Source organism: Amblyraja radiata, chromosome 4, assembly GCF_010909765.2.
Source record: "Amblyraja radiata isolate CabotCenter1 chromosome 4, sAmbRad1.1.pri, whole genome shotgun sequence".
Taxonomy (NCBI): Eukaryota; Metazoa; Chordata; class Chondrichthyes; order Rajiformes; family Rajidae; genus Amblyraja; species Amblyraja radiata.
Genome location: NC_045959.1, coordinates 6,182,496 through 6,204,120, shown reverse-complemented (window position 1 = coordinate 6,204,120; position 21,625 = coordinate 6,182,496). Strand labels below are relative to the sequence as shown.

Here is a 21,625-nt window from a genome sequence, read left to right as displayed (position 1 = left end):
TGTGTGTGGGCGGGGGGTATGTCTGGGCGGGAGGGTTGTGGGGGAGGGGAGTTGTGGGGGAGGGGAGTTGTGGGCAGAAGGGTGTTGTGGAGGAGGGGTTTGTGGGTGGGGGAGGGATGTGTGGGGGTGTGAGGGTGTTGAGGGGGGAGGAGGCTTGTGGGGGGAGAGGGGGATGTGGGTGAGAGGGGTGTGTGGACGGGGGGGTGTGGCATTGTCGGGGGGTGTTGCGGAGAGCATTGTGTGGGGGGGCTGTTGTGCGGAGGAGGGGGGTGTGGGCAGGGAAGGGTTGTGGGGATGAAGGGTTGTGGGAGGGGGGTATGTTTGGGTGGGGGGGGTTGTTTAGGGGAGAGGGGTGTGTGGTAAGGGGGTATGTGTGGGCGGGTGGTTTGTTGGGAGGGGTGTGTGGTAGAAGGGTATGTGTCGGCGGGGGGGTTATGGGGGAGAGGGGTGTGTGGGCAGGAGAGGCGTGTGGGGAGGGGTGTGTTTGGGCAAGGTGAGGGTTGTGAGAGGTGTTGGGGAGGGAAGGATGTCTGGGAGGGAGGGGGTGTTCGAGGGAGAGGGACGTGGAAGGGTCTGGTTTTAGGAACTGTTGTGCTTTGCTTTACCAATCTAGATACAGCTCATGTTTCAATACATCATTTCAATCAGCTTAGATGTACATATTTGATCAGGTATTTGAACTGGGCAGCAACACCAATCTCTGCAATTTCAGCAGACAAATGAAGAAAAGCTGTTTCTTAGGAAATCAGTTAACAAGTTGAGATGCTCGGTAGACTCTTATTTTATTCCTTCTAAGGAGCTTGTTTAAAGAGCATGGAAGACTGGGAAAGAAGTGTGACTATTTATAGCTATATAGCCTCGAACTACCCAATCTTTCAAAAATATATTTGATATCTCTTTACATACATCTAATGATGTTGCTTCCACAACCTTCCAGGGTAGAGAATTCTGGAGAATCACCATCCTCGACAAATGGGGCATTACTTGAATTTTAGAAAGGTAATGGTAAAGGTTGGTAACAGGAAGCTAAATGAAGACTGGGAAGGAAGGGAATGCAATCCACACCTCCATGCACTACTCTTAGAAACTTTACTGTCAGAGAGAGATGTTGTCCTTTTCCCCACATCACTCTAGAAACTGGAGAAAGGAAGCAACAATCTGTTGAAGTAACTACAATTCATACCTGTGGCGACATTTGCTTGTGATTAATGGGTATTGATCACAAGATAATTATTTTCTGACATTATTCATCAGATTTTAGGCACTATTGTAGAGAAAAAGACACCTTTGATTGCTTCTGTTTTTGAGGCTTTTAGTTGAATGGTTATGTAGTGTGTATCAGTTTATTCTGTTCAACAATCGCAGAAAGTTACACATTATATTACACATGTACCTATGAAGAACTGAATTATTTTCTCATGTTACCTGGGGTTCCTGGTATAGCAAATTGTAATCATAACTACTGTCAGGCAAGCACACACATCTATGATGTTTTGAAAATAATAAGATCTTAAAATGTTCTCAGAATAGTAGAATCAGCATCATAATCTTTAAAAGAGGTTTTTCCACAAAATTAATGTTAGTAATTGTATCATCTGTTTAAAAGCTTTATTTGGCAATGCTGAGTGTACGGTGACTAATGCAATAGTTTTGTTCCATTGTGTTTCCAGTCTTCATGAAAAACTCACTGACAATTCTGACTTGTAATAAGAAGTTGAATAAGTTAACTCAAATGTTATAAATTTTAATAGAAATTCAGAAGATAGATACAAAATGCTGGAGTAACTCAGCGGGCCAGGCAGCATCTCTGGAGAAAAGGAATAAGTGATGTTTCAAGTCAGAAATTCACATTTGATGTGGCACCTTTTAACCGTAACTAAAGTAAGAGTGGTTCAGGAGGGTCATGAGTTATGACTGGACCCTTTGCAAACATTCAGATTCAGCATTAAATACCATAGACTATGTGCACCCCTTTAAAGTATATCAGATCTTATCAGCTAGCTTGCCATTAGGTTAGGCATAATAGTGGAATAATGCTTCAGAATTCTGAATGAACGATTTTCGCTGAGTTGCCTCCAAAATTAGAAACTCCCCTACATAAAAAAGGAAATCCCTCAGACATTTCAACTCTCATACGAGAACACGTCTATCAAGAGGTAAAAAGTAAGTGACTCCATGTTTATGGTTCAGCATTTTACAGGTCAAAGTTAGATAGTTTCATTGATTTGCAATCAGTGATTCCCTTTGTGTCCTTCAGTAACTACAATGGAAAGATTGTGACTGCATGTTTAAATGACAAATTTGAATTCATGAGCTCATGTTAAAAATACAGGCTGTTCCTTAGTTACAGAGGTCCACTTATACGTAGAAACATAGAAAATAAGTGCAGGAGGAGGCCATTCGGCTCTTCGAGCCAGCACCGCCATTCATTGTGATCATGGCTGATCGTCCCCAATCAATGACCCGTGCCTGCCTTCTCCCCAATAGAAACATAGAATCTTATGGGCACTATACATATGAACAAACTCCTACATTATTATTAAATTTTAAAGTCCAAAGCGTCTACAAACATTTGTTTCTACAAATAGCAGAACTAGTATCCTCTCTGACCACTTTGAGTAATTGTTTTTCTTATCTGCCTTACATGCTTTTGAAACCATTGATTACACTGCTGTGGAGGTACAGTTACCATATCGGGTGACATTTGTCTATTTTCTATGTTGCAGGAAAAATCAACTTATGGACATCAGTAAAAACATTGAACATTCAGCAACAAAGCTCATATGCTCAATAATTTCAAAAAAAATACCTAGATTTTTGAAAATGGATTGGGGACTAATGTGACTTTTAGGGATCCCTGGCACTCATCAAGAACTGAGTCAGTATGAGCACCAGTGCTTTCTTCTGGTTTCCTCTGGCACTGCCAAACAATGGTGCGGACTCTGCACTCATGAATTATCCCTGTGGCCATCGTGGTCGTAGCTACAACATTGTCCAACCTACACAGCACTGCTGAATGCAGTACACACTGCAATCAGCAACACAACACACCCACATCCCCCTATTGCTGCCTCAGTCAGGTGACTTCCTTGACTATTACTTCAATTTGTAGTGGAGAACATTTAGTGCTGCAGAGTTTGCTGTACATGTTGCAAAGCACAAACTGCCGGAGGAATTTAGGCAGGACGCATCTATTGAGGGAAATGGACACATGAGGTTTTGGTTCAAGATCCTTCATCAGACTACTGCACATAGGGTTATCTGTCTAGGTAATTTAGATGAGAGTCAAAGCTAACATCCAGCAAGCCCTGTGATCCAGACACAGTATGGCTGTATAACTGCAACCCTGAATAATGCAGGAAACTGTTGGATTCCTTTCATCTTTAGCACTTCTTAAGTGCATCAATCAGTTTCAACATATGATTATCACACTTTGAAACTCTGCACATTTACAACCTGATGATTTCTCACGCATTTATCGCCTTATGTTTCCCCATCCACATAACATCTTATTATTATCCATGTAATTCAGCTTAAAATTCACCATATATTTATCACCCGGTGACATCCCACACTATTATCATCATGTGAATATGTTTGAGTTAACACCTTAAGATACAGCACACATTTAACTGCCTGGGATCCCAAAATATATGCTATTTTATGATACATTGATCACACTCTGGTTTCTTGTGAATTTATTACATTGAAATCCCATGGTCACATACAAAAATCAGCTGTATAACCTTAGGGAGGTGTTGATTTCATGGGGATTAAAAGATAAGTCCACACAAACTTTTAGAGGTGCGCTCTCCCCCCCGGCCCCTACCTGCCCCCCCCCCCCCACACACGCACACACACACACACACACACACACACACACACCCCAACATTCACTTGCCGATGGCTGAAAGCAAAATGCCTGATCATTTAATGTTTCCATATTCCCACATTCCCTGAGAACATAAAAAAGAACCATTTCAGCCATTTAAATCTATGCTGATTCCCAGAGCAATCCCAGTCCCCTGTCAACTCTTCTTCCCATATTTCAGAAACTTCCCACAAATCCAACACCAAGGCCCGATTAACAGCGGCCAATTAAAGCACCAACCTGCACATATTTGGGATGTGGGAGGGAATTGGAGTGCCCAGAGGAATGGCAGAGAACATTCAAACACATGAACAACAGGCAACGTCAGGATTAAGACCAAGCTTCTGGAACTGTCAGGCAGCAGTACATCTAGCTATGCAAATGTGGCACCCTCGTCCAGGACTGTTCATTGAGATAACCAGTGTTAAAAAAGAGTTACGGAGGTTAAAGTGACAACATGGCAAGAATACAGTTCCAATTAAATTGCAAAATGAGCCACTTTTCTTTTGTAGCATTCTACATAGTTCTCTGGAAAATCTAGTGTTATATGAAGACATTAAGGAGCACTAGTAAGATAAATCATGCTAGTTGGTATAATTAATAACCTGAAATATGTAATGATAGCAATTATTTGCAACATAGCAAATAAATACACAGATTTTATTTGGACAAATTATAAATTACTGGCAATTTATTTTCACTCTAATTACTCTAATATTTAATGCCCATAAATATTTGCTTATTATTCTTGTAGGAATAAGGAACAATAAAACCGATGCTGTGGTAAATATGTTATTTATTTCCAGGCTAGAAAATTCAATGTATTAGATATCATTAATTTCACCATTGCCTAATTGAAGATTGACATTTCTCAGATGAAATCTGAGGCAAAGCATTTCCAGATCATTTCGTGCCATTCTGGAAATATACCCAGGTCCTTCTTCAAGTATCATGAGGTACTACTTTACATGTAATGTGTTTCTGATGTCAAATGATCACTATAACCATATAACCATATAACAATTACAGCACGGAAACAGGCCATCTCGGCCCTACAAGTCTGCGCCGAACAATTTTTTTCCCTTAGTCCCACCTGCCTGCACTCATACCATAACCCTCCATTCCCTTCTCATCCATATGCCTATCCAATTTATTCTTAAATGATACCAACGAACCTGCCGCCACCACTTCCACTGGAAGCTCATTCTTTTGATTGATTGATTGATTATACCTTTAATAATCCTTTACAGGAAATTACAGTGCCACGACAGCTTCAAGACAGACATAACACCACACATTTCCTCAAATGGCTTCCATACTTAACAAGTTAAAATACAAGTTAAAATACAAGTTAAAATACAATTAATTTAAAAAAAAGTGCAGTTATTTATGCGCATTATATAACCTTATAGCAGCTGGTAATCAGGACTTCCTATGTCTCTCAGTTTTGCACATTGGTGCAATCAGCCTCTGACTGAAGATGCTGCTCTTGATCACCTTCAGGGCATGGAGTGGGTGAGTGGGGTTGGTCATTATAGAACCTAGTTTGTTCAGAGTTCTGGCCATTCCACACCGCTACCACTCTCTGAGTAAAGAAGTTCCCCCTCATGTTACCTCTAAACTTCTGTCCCTTAATTCTGAAGTCATGTCCTCTTGTTTGAATCTTCCCTATTCTCAAAGGGAAAAGCTTGATCACATCAACTCTGTCTATCCCTCTCATCATTTTAAAGACCTCTATCAAATCCCCCCTTAACCTTCTGCACTCCAGAGAATAAAGACCTAACTTATTCAACCTATCTCTGTAACTTAGTTGTTGAAACCCAGGCAACATTCTAGTAAATCTCCTCTGTACTCTCTCTATTTTGTTGACATCCTTCCTATAATTGGGCGACCAAAATTGTACACCATACTCCAGATTTGGTCTCACCAATGCCTTGTACAATTTTAACATTACATCCCAGCTTCTATACTCAATGCTCTGATTTATAAAGGCTAGCATACCAAAAGCTTTCTTTACCACCCTATCTATATGAGATTCCACCTTCAAGGAACTATGCACGGTTATTCCCAGATCCCTCTGTTCAACTGTATTCTTCAATTCCCTACCATTTATCATGTACGTCCTATTTTGATTTGTCCTGCCAAGGTGTAACACCTCACATTTATCAGCATTAAACTCCACTATATGTTGTTAGTTCTTGTGTAACACCATCTATCAGAAATTTGCTGATTCTTCTTATAGTTCAATAGTTGCTGGTCACTCACAATTCAAATGGATATAATTCAAGTCAAGTCAAGTCAAGTGAGTTTATTGTCATGTGTCCCTGTATAGGACAATGAAATTCTTGCTTTGCTTCAGCACACAGAACATAGTAGGCATTTACTACAAAACAGATAAGTGTGTCCATATACCATAATATAAATATATACACACATGAATAAATAAACTGATAAAGTGCAAATAACAGATAATGGGTTATTAAAAATCAGAGTTTTGTCCAAGCCAGGTTTAATAGCCGGATGGCTGTGGGGAAGTAGCTATTTCTGAACCCGGTCGTGACAGTCTTCAGGCTCCTGTACCTTCTCCCTGAAGGTAGCAGGGAGATGAGTGTGTGGCCAGGATGGTGAGGGTCTTTGATGATACTGCCAGCCTTTTTGAGGCAGCGACTGCGATAAATCCCCTCGATGGAAGGAAGATCAGAGCAAATAAATTATGGTGTACTCGCAGAAACTGTGCAGTTTAAGGGCTACTTGTTCTTTCATTTGGATTGTCTGTTTTATGGTTTGCAATTGTTCAGGAGACTGCCTGCTCTCAGTCTGCTACTGAGTCCCAATGCCATTTCAGAACTTTGACACTGTTTATGGAACTGAGCCACAGGTGTTGGAAGACAGATATGGTAAGCTCAAGAGAAGATGCACAGGAAGGCTCACTGTAGAAAACCTTCCTCAACCTTCCACCAGCCCAGGTTCCATGGGACAAACAGCGTAGGTTCACAAGGTTAATTTCCGGGATGGCGGGACTGTCATATGCTGAGAGAATGGAGCGGCTGGGCTTGTATAGTCTGGAATTTAGAAGAATGAGAGGGTATCTTATTGAAACATATGAGATTATTAAGGGTTTGGACACGCTAGAGGCAGGAAACATGTTCCCGATGTTGAGAAGTCCAGAACCAGGGGCCACAGTTAAAGAATAAGGGGAAAGCCATTTAGAACAGAGATGAGGAAATACTTTTTCACACAGGGAGTGGTGAGTCTGTGGAATTCTCTGCCACAGAGGGCGGTGGAGGCTAGTTCTCTGGATACTTGCAAGAGAGAGCTAGGTAGGGCTCTTGAAAATAGTGGAGTCAGCGGATATGGGGAGAATGCAGGAACGGGGTACTGCTGTGGATGCTTCTTCTTCTTTTCGTGTCTTTGAAGCTGGTTGGCTATATGACAGTTTCCCATTCCTTTACACAGTTCTTTGCGTTTTTGTTGAACACTGCAAGATCCTTTGGGCTGCACTGGTTGGGTAGTAAGGGGCAGACAAGGCAGTGCTGCATTGTATGGTCCTCTTCTCCACATTCACAGATGGTTTGGCCAGTTTCATAGCCCCATCTGGCCATGGCAGCTTTTGATCGCCCTGTTCCTGTTCTCAGGTGGTTGAGCGTCTTCCACTGGACCCATGGTGCTTCTGAACCTGGAGGGAGGGCTTCAGAAGGAAGGATACCCATGTCAGTAGGAGGGGGGTCATCCTCAAGCCTTTTTGTACATAGTTGGAGTCTGGTTTCTTCCCGTGATGCTATTAGGGGCTGGACATGGCTGAGAAAGCTTCTCCTAGACTTCAGCCGTTGGGCCGGGGGTACACGTCCGTAGAGGAGGTGGCGTTCATCACTGGTGGCCTTGGTCATCTCTACTCGGCTGGCGACTTCCCGTCTCACATCAGCAGGGGCAATGCCAGCGAGGAGGTGCAGGTTGTTTATGTTGGTGGGCTTCAAGCAGCCAGTGATTGAGCGGCAGGTGTTATTCAATGCTGGGTCTAATTTCTTGGCATGGGATGATCTCTCCCAAATAGGACACGCATACTCCGCAGAGGAGTAGCTCAGGGCCAGAGCAGTAGATCTTAATGTGTGTGCTGTGGCTCCCCTTTGGAGTTGGTCAGCTTCTGGAGGATGTTATTTCGGGAGTTAACTTTCAATTTAGTGTTTTTGACGTGTTCCGTATAGGAGAGAGTGCGATCCAGTGTTACACCGAGGTAGGCAGGGTTGGTGCAGTGGATGCTGTGGATGATCAGCCATGATCACATTGAATGGTGGTGCTGGCTCGAAGGGCCGAATAGCATAATCCTGCACATATTATCTATTGTATTTTGAACTCCCTAAGAAACAATGGTTCCAGAATCTGGAAACAATATTCCTTAGAATGATCATGATAAGTGTGTGTCCCAGAGTACGTGAGCAGTCAATTCCTTCAGCATTCTGCTCCCCAGCAAAAGGATCATACACATGGATGGATTGCTCTGCTAATAAAGACCAAAGACAACATTTTCACTTTCTCAGCCTATGAATCGTTCCACTGATTGCTGCTAACTTTAGTCAGATAGAAACATTGACATAGAAACATAGAAAATAGGTGCAGGAGTAGGCCATTCAGCCCTTCGAGCCTGCACCACCATTAAATATGATCATGGCTGATCATCCAACTCAGTATCCTGTACCTGCCTTCTCTCCATGCCCCCTGATCACTTTAGCCACAAGGGCCACATCTAACACCCTCTTAAATCTATCCAATGAACTGGCCTCAACTACCTTCTGTGGCAGAGAATTCCATAGATTCACCACTCTCTGTGTAAAAAATGATTTTCTCATCTCGGTCCTAAAAGACTTCCCTCTTATCCTTAAACTGTGACCCCTTGCTCTAGACTTCCCCAACATCAGGAATAATCTTCCTGCATCTAGCCTGTCCAACTCCTTAAGAATTTTGTAAGTTTCTATAAGATCCCCCCTCAATCTTCTAAATTCTAGCGAGGACAAGCCGAGTCTATCCAGTCTTTCTTCATATGAAAGTCCTGCCATCCCAGGAATCAGTCTGGTGAACCTTCTCTGTACTCCCTCTATGGCAAGAATGTCTTTCCTCAGATTAGGAGACCAAAACTGTACGCAATACTCCAGGTGTGGTCTCACCAAGAGACCACACTTCTTCTCCTGCATCTCATCCACTATTTTGAAGATTATCACTACTGTCAGCAAGATGAAGGAACTAGTTATTGACTTCACAAAGTGTGGTGGAGTATATGCCCAAATCCACATTGCCGAACTTGCTAAGCATTCTAAGCAAGTGGAGGCATTGGTGTGCTGCTTTCTTGGCCATTACTTCAATATGGGTGGCCCCGGAAAATGTTGCTCATGATATTTACTCCCAGCAACTAAAGCTTTGTACTTGGCTGCACAGTCGTGGGTGTACAAGGAGCAAAGAAGGGAGCTAAGAACACATCCTTGTGGATCACCAGTGTTGAGGATTACTGTGGAAGATAATTTGGCCCCTATCCTTACTGATTTGGGACTGTTGGTCAGGAAGTTGAGGAGCCAGTTGCCGAGATGAGTGCTGACTCCAAGTTCTGCGAATTTGGTGATAAGCTTAGATGGGATAATGGTGTTAAAAGCAGAGCTGTGGTCCATGATTAGGATTCTGATGCAGGTGTCTCCCTTATCCAGGTGTCTCAGTGTCTCATCCCAGAGTGTTGGGCCAGGGAGATGGGATCATCTGTGAACCTGTTGTAGCAGTAGGCACACTGCAGTGGGTCAAGTCTGCTTGGTAGACTAGATTTAATGCATTGTCCAAACAGGAATTGGGAACACATCAAGAAACTGAAGAGACAATATTTGTCATAACTGGGGAATTAGACAGATGTATGGTAATTGTATAGTGGTGCAGCTAGTAGAACTGCTGCCTCACAGCACCACAGACCCAGGTTCGATCCTGACCTTGGCTGTTATCTGTGTGGAGTTTCCACGTTCTCCATGTGATGTTTTTTTTTGCGGGTTACCTCCAGGTGCTGTGGTTTCCTCCCACATCCCAAAGACGTGCAGGTTTTTTTGGTTTCTGTAAAAATTGTCCCTGATGTGTAGGGATTGGATGAGAAAGTGGGATTTCATCGATGATGATCGCTGGTCAGCGTGCACTTGGTTGACCAATAGGGCTGTTTCCATGCATCTTTCTAAACTCTACTCACAACTCAGTTATTTAAAAAAGAGGGTGGCACAGTGGCACAGTGGTAGAGTTGCTGTCTCATAGTTCCTGGTTCAATCCTGATTACGGATGCTGACTCTGTGGAGTTTGTACATTTGTCCTGAGGCCATGAGACTTTCTTCCAGATGCTCTGCTTTCCTCCCACATTCCAAAGATGCGAAGGTTTGTAGGAAAATTGGCGTATGTAAATTCCCCCTAGTATGTAGGATGCAAAGGTGGGATAATATAGAGCTACTGTACGGGTGATGGACAACAAAACGTCTTCAGCGCGCGTGTGTGAACGGAAAGAGCTCCAATTGGTGTCCAGTGTTGAGTGGTACACCTCAGGGCACAGTACTTAGCCCACATCTGTTTTTGCTTTACATAAATGACATCCATGAAAAAGTTGCAAGTCGACCAGACTTTTCGCTGATGATTGTTTGTTGTACCATCCAATTAAGTCAGCTGATGATGAAGATGCTCTCCAAAAGGATCTCGATACAATGGTTGTGTGGTCACAACAATGGGGCATGCAGTTCAACCCTTCCAAATGTGAAACCATGTGTGTCACCAGAAAGAGGAATCCAGGCGAAACATCTTACAATATACTTGAAGAATCCAAACAAACCAAGTATCTAGGCATCAAATTGCAGAATGATCTGCATTGGAATGGTCAGACTCATCATGCAATGGTGAAAGCAACAGGTGTCCTAAACTTTCTGAGACGCAACATTCATCATTGTTCAACTTCTGACAAGGAGAAGCTATACTTCACCCTCGTTAGACCTCATTTGGACTACGCAGTTGCAGCATGGGACCCATACACAAATAAAAACATTTTTTCCATCGAACGTGTCCAAAGACAGGCAGCTCGATTTGTTACTACCACCTATGAGAGAGAAGCGATTGTTACCAAACTTCTGAATTCACTGGGGTGGAACCATCTCCAAGACAGACGTGAAGCTCACCATTTTACCTGTTCTTACAAAATGTTAAATGGTCAGTTCGACATAGATTACAAAACCTACACCAAACCCAAACCAATTAGGAGCAGACGAGGGCATTCGATCCAATTTGTGATTCCAGCTACCAAGACAGATGTGTACAGCAATTCATTCTTCCCCCGCACAATTAAAGCATGGAATAGTCTTCACCCTACCATTGTTACCCAACCAGATGTAACAAAATTTAAGGTAGCTCTTTCTTCCCAAAAATCCTTTCTGTCTTAAGTCTTCCCTCCACCACCTCCAGTTTAAATTCCATTTGGAATATTTTGGAGGACCAGGAAACCAAGAAACCAAGAAAGATTGATAATCAGCAAAAACTCGATGGGCCGAAGGGCCTGTTTCCATGCTGTATCTCTAAACTAAACTAAACTAAACTAAACTGATCTGTGACAGTGCTTGCATTCCATTATTTCCGATAAGATGAACATAAGCAGCTCAAGTGACAGCGAGGTCACTCCCAGATAAGCTCAATGCTTTCTATGTACGCTTTGAAAGGAAAAACAACAATATACTTTTACAGGCCCCACAAAGTGTCCGATGATACAGTAATCTCAGTCTTTGAGATTACCGTCAGAAGATCTTTCATGAAGGTGAACCTGGCCTGGCCTTGGCTGTGTTCTTAAGCCAGAAACTTGAGAGGAACACTTGCCTGGAATTTTCAAGGACATTTCACCTTCTCACTATTCTAATCCGAGGTTGCCACCTTCTTTAAAATGTCATACATAATGCCCAAGAAGAGGAAGGGGACATGCCTCATTGACTACCGAATGGTGGGATGAAATGCTTTAAGAGGTTGGTTATGATGCATGCCTTAATAAAGACCTGAACCCATTACAATTCACCTACCACCACAAGATATCAAGAAGAATGCAACTTTGCTGACTGCCAAATCTGCATTGGACCTTTTCAACAATAAGAATACATACATGATACAGTATGTTGTCATTAACTACATATTGGCTTTCAACACCATCATCCCCTCCTGATAATGTATTGTCAATAAGCAGATAATTGATTGTATTATAATTTATTTTATATTGCATTTGTTGTATTGTTGTGTTTGTGTGCCTGTAAATATGCAGCAAGTAAGAATTTCAATGTTCTGTTCCCACTGCATGTAACAATTAAACACCCTTGACTCTTAACATTGTTGCATTAGGATTGTGAATGAAAATCATAGGTTCAAAATTGGATCCATTGAACCCTATTCTCATGAGAAAATTGTTAATAATAACAATTTAACCCTGCTTAGATTGCTGACTGCTTAGATTAACTACTGATAATTTATTTATGGCTTCATTTGTGTCAATTGGAAAGCTGGCCAAGGCACTTGTGAGCAGATTTAACCTTAGCATAAGGGTTTCGGCCCGAAACGTTACCTATTTCCTTCGCTCCATAAATGCTGCTGCACCTGCTGAGTTTCTCCAGCATTTTTGTGTACCTTTGATTTTCCAGCATCCGCAGTTCCTTCTTGAACACTTTAACCTTAGCACGCCTGATGATGTTCCATTGTTTATTGCAGTCCTCATGATATCACGTTGTGCACCACATAACCCCCTTCAGCAACATAATTTGGAGCATTTGATACAACTGCAACTTTTATTGAGAACTGCGAAAAAATGAATCTGAGATCTATTAAATGATTTTGAGAGGGTTTGTATGCAAAAACAAGGATGTAATGCTGAGGCTCTATAAAGCGCTGGTGGCAATTAAAGGAGGTTAGACAATAGACAATAGAAAATAGACAAAAGACAATTGGTGCTGGAGTAGGCCATTTGGCCCTTCGAGCCAGCACCGCCATTCAATGTGATCATGGCTGATCATCCCCAATCAGTACCCCGTTCCTGCTTTCTCCCCATATCCTCTGACTATTTTTAAGAGCCCCATCTAGCTCTCTCTTGAAAGCATCCAGAGAACCTGCCTCCACTGCCCTCTGAGGCAGAGAATTCCACAGGCTCTGTTAGAAAAAGTGTTTCCTTGTCTTCGTTCTAAATGGCTTACTCCTTATTCTTAAATTGTGGCCCCTGGTTCTGGACTCCACCAACATTGGGAACATGTTTCCTGCCTCTAGTGTGTCCAAGCCCTTAACAATCTTATATGTTTCAATGAGATTGCCTCTCATCCTTCTAAACACCAGAGTGTACAAGCCCAGCTGCTCCATTCTCTCAGCATATGACAGTCCCGCCATCCTTGTAAACCTACGCTGCACTCCCTCAATAGCAAGAATGTCCTTTGTCAAATTAGGGGACCCAAACTGCACACATTACTTCAGGTGTGGTCTCACTAGGGCTCTGTACAACTGCAAAAAGACCTCTTTGCTCCTATATTCGATTCCTCTTGTTATAAAGGCCAACATGCCATTCGCTTTCATCACTGCCTGCTGTAGCTGCATGCTTACTTTCATAGACTGATGAACAAGGACCCCCAGATGCCGTTGTAATTCTCCTTTTCCCAACTTGACGCCATCCAGATAGTAATCTGCCTTCCTGTTTTTGCTACCAAAGTGGATAACCTCACATTTATCCACAGTAAACTTCATCTGCCATGCATCTGCCCACTCCCCCAACCTGTCCAAGTCACCCTGCATTCTCATAAAGGTTCTTTTAGGAAATAGAAGGAATCTATTTAGTCAGAGAGTGGTGAATCTGTGGAAATATTTGCCATAGAAGGCTGTGGTGGCTGTGTCAGTGGCTATTTTTAAGGCAGAGATAGATAGGTTCTTGATTTGTGTTCGAGGTATTGCAGCAAAGGCAGAAGAATGGGGTTAGGAGGGAGAGATAGATCAGCCGTGCTTGAATGGCGGAGTAGACTTGATGGACCGAATGGCCAAATTCTGCTCCTATCACTTATGACCTTCAGTGTACCTGGTACACGTGACAAAGAAACCATTGAACTTCAAAGTTACATGCAGTGATCTCTGCCTCAATGCTCATTGTGTACTTTACAGTGCCAAAGGACCATTGACATCATCAGACTTAATCAGGGCAGGCAGGCAGTCTGTTGAATGTGCCCATTCATATAGAATATATTGTGTTTCCTCTAGGATCCATGGTGCCTATTTATGCAGCCGTCTGGGGCAGTCATGAGCAAAGTTCCTTTAAAGTCTGACAATCTTCCCAGGGACAGCACAAGTAGAACTGCTGCCTCGCACGGCCAGAGACCCGGGTTTGATCCTTAATCCAGATGCTGTCTGTGCAGAGTTTGCACGTGTTCCCTGTGACCATGTGGGTTTCCTGTGGATGCTCCCGATTCCTCTCATGTCCTTCATATGTGCAGATTTCTAGGTAAATTGGCCTCTGTAAATTGCCCAGCGTGTGTGAGGAATAGATGAGAATGTGGGATAACCTAGGACTAGTTGAACTAGTACAGGTGATCAATAGTTGGGGTGAACTCGATGGCCTGAAAAGACTGTTTCCATTTTGTATCTTTGCACTAAAGTGTATGAAACAGTTAGGAACTATCCATGCAGCTCCCATTTTATAGCATTAATTTTACACCTTAAAGCCCTGCTCCACTGTACGAGTTCATTCAAGAGTTCTCCCCGTTTGCCCTGATTCGAACTTGGGGATTTACGGTAATGGCCGCTCGTAAGTACTCAGGGCTCTCGTGGACATTTTTCAACATGTTGAAAAATCTTCACGAGTCATCCCGAGCTTATCTGCCATTAGCGAGTCTTCCCGAGTACCTGCCGTTAGCGTTACGAGCCGCTAAGAGACGTCCCCGACCTCCGACATACCCGCTACGTTCATTCTACGTGCTTACCACAAGTTTTTTTTTTTTTTAAACTCGGGAGAGCAATTGAATGAACTCATAGAGTGGGACAGGGTCTTTATTTTAAATGGCTTTCTGACCAATTTCACCATATATTTGCAGATAACGTATTTGAATGTTTGTGCCATATGCAGCACTGGCTCAGTTCACCCAAATGTGGGTGAAATGGCCTTTCTAAGTACACAATCCTTTGTAAACCTTTGCTGTAATTCTGTTTAGTAGAAAATACATTTCTAATTTCCAACCAGTTACAAAAATAATTTCATGACATTCTGAACTTAGTTACTGTTCAGTAATATTTTGTAGCACTTATGGAAGGAGTCACTGCTGACATTGTACTGTTCTCGTGACAAAGCTAAATAGATGGTAGACAAAGCTAAATAGATGAACAGTTTGGTATAACTGAGAGCTTGTTTGAGCAATTTATAGAAGCTATCATGTAAAATACAATGCTGCAAAAAGTTATGCAGATTTCAGAAACTATGATTGCATTTTTGGTGCATTAATATTTTGTGGTTCATGCAGAGGAAAGTAGCAGAGGGGAGAATTCCCAGATTGGTTATTTAGCTGTTTTGTGGCTGTAAGCCTTGGACAGATAATTAATGGGAGATGTTTGCCATAAATCAGCTTTACTTGTTGTTTGTCACCTTGTATCGAAGTGCGACAGAATTTCAATTCCTACAACATGATCCCAGAGGAATTGTTCAGGTGATAAAGCAGTTACGGTGGAGACTCAGTAGTATCTGGAATTATTTACCCTCCTTTACTTTTGTTTTACTCTTGAGTCTCAGTTCTGATTCCTTTGATGTCCTTTAAAAGTGTGGTACTCAAGAGTCAAGAGAATTTAATTGTGATATGTATCGACAACAGAACAATTAAATTCTTGTTTGCTGCAGCTTAGCAGGCCTGTAAATATAATGATATATGGATAATATATAATAATGAGAAATACTATAAATTAATAACTGTAATATTAGGTAACCATAATCGTTCAAAAACAAATCCGTTATGCAAACCAATGACACAGGCCATAAAAGGTCATAGTTGCTGTGGTTAGTGCTGCGCTGTGTCAAGAGGGTTGCAGGGTTCCTAAACATTGGGGGATCACAATTATCAGGCACTTGTATCTTCTTCCTGTTGGTTGAAACAAAATTAAATAATTCCCATCGTGGTGTGGGTCTTTGATGATATTGGCTGGCTTTATAAGGCAGTGCCTACTAATGTTTCCTTTGATGGTGTGGAGGTCAGTACCTGTGATGGACTTGGCAATGTCTACCCCTGAGTTACTCCAACATTTTGTGTCTACCTTCAGCGTAAATCAGCATCCGCAGTTCCTTCCAGCACACTCTCTGTAATCTCCTTTGTGCTTGGGCATTTAAGTTACCGAACCAGGCTATGATGCAAGCAGTCAATATTATCTCCACTATATACTTGTAGAAGTCTGACAAAGTGTGTAGGAAGGAACTACAGATGCTGGGTTAAACCGAAGATAGACACAAAAAGCTGGAATAACTCAGCGGGACTGGCAGCATTGCTGGAGAGAAGGAATGGGTGACGTTTCGGGTCAAGACCCTTCTTCAGACTGAAAGTCACGGGAAGGGTCACCGTATTTGTTGATATACCAATCTGCCTCATTCATCTCAGGAAGTAGAGGCTTTGATGGGCTTTCTTTATATTGCGTCAATGTGCTGGGACCAGACAGGATTCTTAAAATGAAAGCCTAATTACATCTAAATGGTAGCTAATTGATTGAGACAACCAAGCATTTTCTGGATTAGCAATCACCATAACTGCCTTTCATCACCGGCTGGAAACAATCACCATGTTAACAGAATACAGATGTAATGATGGTTTGATGAAGAATGCTGAAAAGGTAGCTCCTTCATTCCACCTTCAAAATACTGACCCGCTATCTGCTTCCAGCACTTTTGTTTCCTTTTGGATTTCCAGCATTTGCTTTTGGCTGAAACAAGATTGATTAACCAATTCAAATGTAAAGTTTATATACTGAATGTAAAAGGTCCTAAATTTTGTTTGAATATTACTGAAAATATTTATAATATTAAGTGGTGTATTGCTTCGAGGATATTTTAGATAACCAATCTTAACCTTTAATAAACTGCAGAGGTGATATTACACAGAAAATATTGCCTTGAGTCTCTGATAGAATAATCCCTCTGCATGCTTTCCTCAACTTGGTCATGGTACAATTGTATTATGTCCTTAGTTATGAGGCCTTAAGTTATTTTCTGGCCGTCTGAAGAAAATGTTAGACTGTTAAGTACATTTCATATTGGCCGGTGCACTTGACAATGTTTCATGGGGTAGGGGTTTTGGGGGAAACTGTGCTGGGTTGAAATCTGAGTCAGAACTCATGAATGACCAAGTCTGTCGCTGGGGAATAATACAATGTACTTAGTACTTGCTTCAGAGTCGTATAGAGTCGTATAGAGTTTTACAGCGTAGAAACACGCTCTTCGGATCAACTTACCCATTCTGACTAAGATATCCCATCTACATTAGTCCCACCGGGCCATAGTTGGCCCATATCCCTCTAAACCTTTCCTATCCAGGAACCTGTCCAAATTTATTTTAAATGTTGGTGTAGAAACTGCCTCATCAGCAGCTCATTCCAAATATCCACCACCTTATGTGTGAAAAAAAGTCCCATTACATCTTCAACTGAGAAACATAGAAACATAGAAAATAGGTGCAGGAGTAGGCCATTCGGCCCTTCGAGCCTGCACCGCCATTCAATATGATCATGGCTGATCAACCAACTCAGTATCCTGTACCTGCCTTCTCTCCATACCCCCTAATCCCTTTAGCCACAAGGGCCACATCTAACTCCCTCTTAAATATAGCAAATGAACTGGCCTCAACTACCTTCTGTGGCAGAGAATTCCAGAGATTCACCACTCTCTGTGTGAAAAATGTTTTCCTCATCTCGGTCCTAAAAGATTTCCCCCTTATCCTTAAACTATGACCCCTTGTTCTGGACTTCCCCAACATCGGGAACAATCTTCCTGCATCTAGCCTGTACAACCCCTTAAGAATGTTGTAAGTTTCTATAAGATACCCCCTCAATCTTCTAAATTCTAGCAAGTACAAACCGAGTCTATCCACCTTCTTCACCTTCTTATCTTAAATGTGATTCTTTTGGTTCTTGATTCCCCTACTCTGGGTAAAAGGCTATACACCCCCCTCATGATCTTATAAACCTATATAATATCACCTCTCAGCTTCCTGCGCTCTGAGGAATAAAGACCTAGTATGCCAAGCCTCTCCCTTTAGCTTAGACCAGGGGTTGGCAACCTATGGCCCCCGGGCCGTATGTGGCCCATACCCTGAAATCATCCAGCCCGCAGGCTGTTTTTTTAGGTAATCATCCGGCCCGCCGAGCACCAAGTGCAAAGTCGCCGGCACAGCCGCACACCTCTGTGAACACATTTAAGAAAGAACTGCAGATGCTGGAAAAATCTAAGCTAAACAAAATGCTGGTGAAACCTAGCGGGTGAGACATGCAAGGATTGCATGAGGCTGCCTCATCCGCTGTGTTTCTCCAGCATTCTTGTCTACCTTCTGTGTATACGTGATCTGTTGCCTGCCATGCAGGGGGGGCCGGGGGCGGGATCCATGTGTACATGTGATAGATGTGGCCCGCCATCCGCTCAGAGACACCCGTCCTGACCCCCCTTTCATCTGTGTTAACTTGCATCCAGACAAGGTTGTCAGATACATTGTATTAGTCACTGTATTATTGGGTTAGGGAACTGTCTATCGTGTACTGTATTAATTGATATCTGTTATTGGACTGTACAGAGACCACCACCATATGGTTCGGCCCCTCAAGTTTTGTGGATCAATAAAAGTTAGCTCCCATTAGATCCTGTGTCGATCTTCTGGAAGAATGCTTAGGACAGTGTGACCTTTTGGAGTGTCTCTGCTTGCACGAGTCTAGGAGGGCTTGGCCAAGCAGATACGGGGATCGAACCCGCAGTGGTTAGGTATAGTAGCGGGGAACTGTTATTGTGTTTTCCAAAATAAAGTTTAGTTGTGCAAGTGCTTGACTCAGTATTTTATTGACTGAAACTAGACTGGGGGGAGCTTAGAACAAGCTATTTACATTGGGGGCTCATACAGGATCTAAACGGACCCCCAAACACAAGTTTGCGATTAATGGTGTTGAGTTGTTTCGATTACGAGTGCAGAAATCGGCAACACTTTGCGGTTTTCGCATTGATTTTCGGCACTTGATCTGACAGAGAACTTAAATTTGCAGAATCAAATTTCCAAATACAGAATTTCACATGAAGTTCTGCCCGTACCGTAGAATTCGAATTCTGTGTAAATAGAACTTTGGAGTTTGTGCATGTTTGAGATCGATTCCGAATAGCGGCTGATCAACAGTGAATAGTAACCCTCGTATCGATTGTTGATTAGTAGCTGATAGCGAAGAGAGAGACGGGAACCTGGTTAACTTTGTGAAAAGTAACCGGATGCGAGAGGTACCCCTAATTCTTAGAGTGGAGGGATAGATGTTCCACCAATTGAAGTCCAGTCTTAGCAGGGGAAAGTAACATTTAGGAGGAAAAGTAGTCCATTTAAGAAGTAGTACCCCTCATCAAAGAGTACCCTAGGGCGGGGAAAATCTTTGGAATCGGAGGGAGAGGTTCACTGATTGATAACAGCGTGACGCGACACTGAGATCGAGTATTTGTGAACTGTGCACTAGCGTGTTAAATTATTCTTGTAAATTGTAAATTTCCAGCATCTTTTTTAGAAACTTTATTGGATCCGCATTGTATAAATACTTTGTGTATGTAAAATATTTAGAGTGTGTTAAGATCACAGACTGCTACTTGTATTATATGTGTGAGTGCTTAAGGATTGTTGAGTGTTAGATAATTGGGGTAAAGTGCATTTGAATTGAATATTCGTATGTTTAAATCGGGATTGTAGTATTGTGAGAATCCGATTCGTGGTGGTTTGATCAGGGTTCGTATTCTTTCGATCGCTGTGTCAGGGGAGAAATCGTTCCGTTGACTAAGAACACCACGAGGAGGATTCATTAGTGTGTGTGATTCATCGTCATAAAAAGTGGATGCTTGTAGTTTATATTGGGGTTTGTCTTGGTTTACTTGCAATTGGGGGAATCATTTCTAGTTTGATTATAGTTTTACTTGTGTGGTTCGGGTTTATTTGTATATGTGAACTTAAAGTGTTCTGAGTGGGAGAGATAACTGCTAAAATTTAAATATTAAGAGCCTGAGCCGCAGTTTGGGAAACCGGAGATTCTTTGTTTACAGGCTGAGGGTTGAATGCAGTGATTGTGATCGAGCTGATAAGGGAGTTGAGAGTGCAATTGAATAGAGCGATTGAGTGGAGTGATTGAATCAGTTATATCAGTGGCGTTGGAGTCTGAAAGGAAAGGGCCAGTATTGAGGAGGTATGAGTGTTTTGAATCTTATCTGTATTGTGTCTATTGTGCAGGAGGATGGGGAATGTACTGGAGAAGTACCTATCAAATATACCTGAAAGTCCGATAAGAATAATTGGTGAGAAAATTCCACATGAAGCAGAGAGATTAAGAAAATTATCAGGGAAATTAAACAAAGGTTTGAGGAACGAACTTTGACCGATAGGTGGGCTAAAGTCTATAGTAGGAATAACGTACATAGAGACAATTGTTAGATGATATGGAAACAGTGAAGGAGTGAAGGAGCTTATTGAAATATGGAAAGTTTTCGTCACTGAAAGGAAAGTAAATAAAGAAGTCGTTCTGCATTCTACTTTAAGAATGGCAGCGTTCAATTTAGGGATTAGAATGGAAAAAGAGAAAACTGCTCCTTCTCTAGACATTTCGGAACAGGGAAAGAAAGATAGTGGAATCCCGTACAGGAGCAGGAGAGAACATCAGCTTTTAAAGGAGAAATGACTGCGTTGGCTCTTAAAGGGGAGGTGCCGACTTATTAAATTTAGTAAGTGCCGCGGTTAGCGTGGATCCCGAAGGGAGAGTAGCCCCAATATTATCAAGGATGGAGAGACTTTTTTGGAACAGAGTCACAGCAATCCTCTCAGCACTCGTGTTCATAGTTCGGAGACACCATGCGCAGCTTGTGAACAGGGCACACGGAAGGAGTCAATGGTATCTTCGACTCCACCCACTAAATTCAAATCCAAAGTAGGGAAATCGGGAAAGGACTCTCTAGCTCCGAACCAGCAGAAGATAGTGTGGTGGATCAAGGAGCTAGAAGGAAAGTTCCTCAGAAGTGGGTGTCAAAATTAATTGGGAAACCAAGTGGGAAAGTGAAAGAATCCTTCCTAAAGTATTGAGATTCTGATAGCAGAAGGAGCAGTTTCTCTGAGGGTGAGACAGCAGGAGGCTATGAAGTGGCTGATCCTGACATCGATAAAATGATAAGATCAGAGCAAATCCGCGATGTTATGGTTATGGAGCGGATTCCCCCTAGGCAATTCTCTAGTAGGAAGATGCCTACTAGAATTATTCAGTTTTTTTCAGTTTTCAGTATTCAATTTATTGTCATTTCACCGAGTCCTTGCTGACACAGAAGAAACAAAAAATTGTTTCTCATCAGTTTTTGTCTGTGCAATTAATAAAAACAGAAATAAATACATACAAGTTAAAAATTATCATTGCTAAAATAGACCTAAAATAGAACTGAAATCAGACATTCAAACCGAACAGTGACTTTACCTTGACAGGTTTCTAGCTGTCAAGGTGTTGGGCGAGGTTAGATGTGGGGGTGTA

The 21,625-nt window shown here is 42.2% G+C and overlaps 1 long non-coding RNA gene across 1 annotated transcript; it reads left to right on the top strand.

The window, feature by feature from the left end:
* The first annotated feature begins 8,128 nt into the window (after nt 1–8,128).
* On the top strand, nt 8,129–21,113 carry LOC116971689. Its single transcript, XR_004411556.1, has 3 exons — nt 8,129–8,211; nt 16,102–16,106; nt 21,101–21,113. It is a non-coding gene; the product is annotated as an uncharacterized LOC116971689 (long non-coding RNA).
* Nucleotides 21,114–21,625: the final 512 nt, after the last annotated feature.